This window comes from Lactuca sativa, chromosome 4 (assembly GCF_002870075.4).
Source record: "Lactuca sativa cultivar Salinas chromosome 4, Lsat_Salinas_v11, whole genome shotgun sequence".
NCBI lineage: Eukaryota > Viridiplantae > Streptophyta > Magnoliopsida > Asterales > Asteraceae > Lactuca > Lactuca sativa.
In genome coordinates, this window is record NC_056626.2 from 241,376,967 (window position 1) to 241,382,156 (window position 5,190).

General features: G+C 32.8%; 1 long non-coding RNA gene across 1 annotated transcript; it reads right to left on the reverse strand.

Annotated features, from left to right (window-relative positions):
* Positions 1-746: 746 nt before the first annotated feature.
* LOC111898816 (uncharacterized) lies at positions 747-2,677 on the reverse strand. Its single transcript, XR_002852717.3, has 3 exons — positions 2,245-2,677; positions 1,503-2,029; positions 747-1,032 (listed from the first exon to the last, which is right to left on the reverse strand). It is a non-coding gene; the product is annotated as an uncharacterized LOC111898816 (long non-coding RNA).
* Between the last annotated feature and the right edge of the window lie 2,513 nt (positions 2,678-5,190).

The following is a 5,190-nucleotide window of genomic DNA, read 5'->3' on the forward strand; positions in this document are numbered from 1 at the left end:
TAACTATCGAACATTTTAAAACTCAAACAAATAACTTTTCCCAATTTTTAGCCTTGTAGTATAGATAATTCATGCTAGAAAATTTTATAATTATCTACATAATATGACAGGACTTGTTCTATATTTATTTGTTCAATGTTGTATAATATACTTTCAGTTCGTGATTGTTTATTATGGTTTTGTTTATTTGCAAGTATTTAGAATCATTCTTGGTAAAAAAAATAATAATAATTGTTAATGTTTAATTATATTTTCATAGAATAGCAACAAGGATATTCTTTTGTTCAACTCGCAATTTACACCAAAAAATGTTCCTAATTGATAAAGGGTAATTTTAACGATCTCATGTACCAATGGTAATTTCAAACTCATTAATCTTACATAGCTCCAAGTTGACAGAAAACAAAGAACCCAAAGTGCAGGGGTTCTGAATTTTTCAGAAAACAACTATTATTAAAATTAAACTAAACAATAAACAAATAAAATATGGTAAACATGAGATACAACCCAAGGACCAAATGACCAATAGTGTACCACACACATTTATTACCATCAACTTATACCTGTTTCTCAACAATTTGGTTTCATTCTTAACCTGGTTACTGAAAACGGATATGACGCTATTTTTTTTTTTACCAATTTCATATTTCAAAGCTTCGATTTGCTCCTTTTAAATCATTTAATTAGATCTAAACCATATATACCTATTCAACACTAATGTTCATAAGTAAACAATTCAAATGGAGTGATATGAAAAATTAATAAGCTTACTTTTAAATACATCTACAAGTATAGTAATCATCCATTGTTCTCCTAGGCCTGTTACAACCTTTTTCTACTACTAAATTTGGAGGTGGAAAAAAGACATCCAAGCATTATTCGCTTTAAAAATACCTCAAAGTTCATGGGTCCTTTCCTTTCACACACACGCACGTATACACATCTTTTATTTGATTTTGAAGAGTAGCAATCACCATTATGTCAAATACATTGTATAGGAATATTAACAGTCGGATGCCTCAACATAGTCATCTGTATTTATAAAAGAAACATAAAAATATTACTATGAAATTATAATACAAATTTACATGGCTAGAGTATGCTTATGGTGATAAATATGAGAATTTTAATTTACAAAAGAAAACCATTATCTTAAAAGTGAATGTGAAAAAGGTTTAATTGTTTATACCTCATTCCAATAAAAAAATAGTATTCAAAAGCTTAACATCAGTAGGCTGCTAAAGCCATATCACACCCAAGTAAAAAAAAATAAAAAAAAAGTAAAAAAAAAAAAACACCTAAATACAAGGCTTTTAAAACAAATGGAATGGAATAACAAATTCCAATTCTACCAGAATCCTTGAAGTGTACATTCTATTACAATCGATAATATAATGACCGGGACGAATCATGAAGCATGTTGACATAAAAGAACTGATTACTATGATATATGTAAAATTATCCAACTACCCTTAGCTTTAAGCAACAAATTAGGAACTTACTTTCCACAGAGCATGCAAAATTAGTTGGATATCTTTCCTGGAGTTAATTGCCACTTGTTCACAGTCATGATTATTTTCCAAGTTCCGCCTTGAAAGTCATCACTATTCATGAAACCAATCAACTGAAAAGTATGCATCACCTTCAACATTGTAGGCACGTCCATTACCAAGGGTCTGTGATAAATGAAAACATCGATAAGAAATGGGAAGTATAATAAATGGCAAAGTACTTTCATTTCATATAATTTTTTCAGTCGCTTCAAGGAACAATAAGAAGATATATGGTTTAGCATATTAATGATTTGGGGTATGAGATCTGAAACACAAGATTCAACATTAGGAGAAAAGCAATGAATATATGCCATGTCTCGATGAAATTCCTTCACAAAATCGTCTACTTAATCCAACCATTCCCCCAATTTCGATCCTCTTGGGTTTCCATCTCTTCCTGATGGTGGAGACCACGGTGTTGGGTGGTTGAAGACGTAACCATGAATAGGATAAATACGTGCCTCAAATAAAAACCCCTACAATGAATTTCACAAAGAAAATCTGGTTAATTTATAAAATCCAAAGAAAACCAGAATAAGAGGAGACACAAGAACCTAAAAATCAAATAGTGAAATCGATGATGCACAGTGAAGCATTTGAGGTGAGCAAAGATGGCTATAAATGATAGTTAAAGCTAGGATTTCATTAAGAGAAAGATCACTCAGAGAGAGAGAGAGAGAGAGAGTCTTACCTGGAGGGCGGCGACCGGAACAAACGGTCGTGGTGGTGGTTTCAACTTCATCAGATTCCTAAAAATCCAATAAAAACATAAATTACTAAGAGTTGGTATCAATAAAAGAGATAATGGTGGTAGAGACGGTGATGTATGGTGGTAAACATCATGTTTAGGGTTTTATAGCCAGAGATAGGTGAAGAGAAAATGGGAGACGATGAGGTAGACAATGGTGATGTGTGGTAAAGGTCGTGTAGTCAAGGTGAAGGTGCGATTGTTTTAGCAGTGCAGGTGACGATGTTGGAAGTGGTCGATGGTGGAGAACGTGCAACAGGAATAGGAGTCGTCTATCGCTAGGGGTTTTAACGTATGTTTTCTAAGGATTCAACTAAATAGGAAAACATTTAATGGGATGGATCGATAGAAATATTCCGAAATCTTAGGATTCAACAATAACTCCGATCAAAGATGGCACTGGGTCAAAAGTCGGGTATCTATGCACTCAATAGATGTAATTAATGCTTAACGTTTTGTACAACTTAAATAACTTTTGACAAACTTAAAATAATAATATTATTATATTTACAAATTGTTGTATCTTATGTATTGAGACTTGAACGTCTTAAAAAATTGTTATTATTATAATCAATTTATTTTCAATTTATTTTTAGAAATAGTTAGATTTCCTTTATAATATATATATATATATATATATATATATATATATATATATATATATATATATATATATATATATATATATATATCGGTTGGGTTTTCGGTCGGAGTAGAGTTCTCGGCCGAAATCTATTTTCGGTTAGAGGGTTCTCGATCTAAAAGAGGTTTTCGGCCCGAGGGTTTTCGCTTCCAAGGGAAAACTGTGATTTCTAAGTGTATTTTATCCAAATATTTATATAAAACCATCATTTATATAATTTAAATTGTACTCTAACACTCATGAAATAACGAATTTAATAAAACCTCTAACTTTATTTATAGAGTTTGACTTGAAAAATAAGAGGTTGTTACAAGAAAAGAAGAGAAAGAAAAGGAAAGCAAAATTTTATTTTGTATTTCCGAGTTGGAGAAAAGTGGAAAAAAATTAATTATTTTGTTATTTTTTTCCAAATCCTCCTAAATCGGAAGGGAAGTTAAGAGGAAAAATTAATCCACTTCCTTTAATAAAATTTGGAAACACCAATTTCGTTTATTTTTTCTTTTCATTCGCACCCATTTCCTTTCTTTTTTTCGTTAAGTTGAACTCACAAACAAGGTGTTAGTTTCCCAAAGTTATCTATCAGTTGTCATTATAAGCCCGTAAGTTCTCTTTTTTTTTCTTTTTGCAAATTGATACCCAATTAGATTAGAAGTTTTTGGATGTAGAGTAGCCTAAAAGTATGGATTATGGAATCTAGAGTCATAAATCATATAATAATCAGATTTATGGTGTTTAATATAATTGATAATAATGAAGCCGACTATCAAAGGTGCCCAAAACAAGGGCTCCATGTGGATTATCTCAAAGCCTAATGCTCACATCAGGGAAAAAAAACGAAAGAAAATACACATAATTTATATATATCAAGAATCATATTTTCCTTGGTGTCCTCAAGCAATGGTATACATTACGAAGGCCTCTCTTGGCTTAAATGGAGAGTAGAAATTCATAAACAAACAGTAGAATTATTTATTTTCTCTATAACTTAGTTCTCTTTCTTTTACGATTCCTTTTCTGACTTAATTCCTTTTCTCCATAACAAACATGGCCTTAAAATACAATTATGAGAGAGATGACACGAGGATGGTTGATAAGGGCGATACTATGTGTCTATGTGATGGGATAGAGTACATCAATTGTCTATTGAAACATTGAACTCCAAAAATATTGTATGATAAGAATAACTATATAATTCAAACCTTGATAATTAACTTTTGATGTTGATCAAAAACATAATTGTAAGTCCCAAACAATAAACCAACTAGTGATCAACAATAAAACAAATGATGAATCAAGCAAATTAGATCAAGAAGAAAGAGCATAATCAATCCAAAATGCACACGATTAAGTATTCAATGAATCGTTTAGTACAAAGGATCTTCAATTAGCAACCTGACCAAAAACGCTCTCTGAGATCTAGCAATCTAGGACCCAATTGATGCCCCAAAAAGAACAAATAAAACCTAACAGATAAATGCCTAGCACAAACCAACATAATTAGGTCCTAACAATCTCTCCCTTGGTTTGAGGCTAGCTTGAACTAATGGCTTGTCGACGATCATCACATCTGAACTTCAAAGGGCACCTGCCCACATCCTCTTATTGATAATTTCACCAACCATTCCAGTGAATTCTTTAGCAGCGATCTCCAGAATATTATTGTTGACCACAATTTGATGTTTCGCCAAAGTACGAATATCACGCTCACCGAACTTCAGGAGATCCTTCGCTTCAAGAAGACGAATAACCCCAGTCGGGAGCTTGATGACAGCAGTGGTTGTAGCCTCATCAAAAACCCAATATTCCACATTAAGCAGAGAACCGTCAGGTGGTTGCTGAATAATAGGAATTTGATTCATCTTCTTAATGGGAGGCGACATCACATTCTTTATGGTTCGGTTGGTGTTGGGATCAAATACGCCCTTGACTTTCTTGACAAAAGAATCTGCAGTCTTCATCCCATCGAACTTTCTCTTCACTTGGTTCTCCAAGAAGAGCTTAAAATCAGTCCCTCGAGGATCATTCGATGGGTTGTGGAAAGGAGCATTAGAAAGTTCCGTAAGATCTACTTTAGTCCAAGAGCAAAAATCATTTTGATGCTTATAATACTCCACATTTCCACTGTTCCTTTTAACTAACCCAGATGTTCTTCGTGTCGAGAAATCCCCACCCCTTTATTCCCGACCGATCTCTATACTTGGTTTTGAACCTTTTTTTGCCAAGCTTAGTGACACTCAATTGCGGAC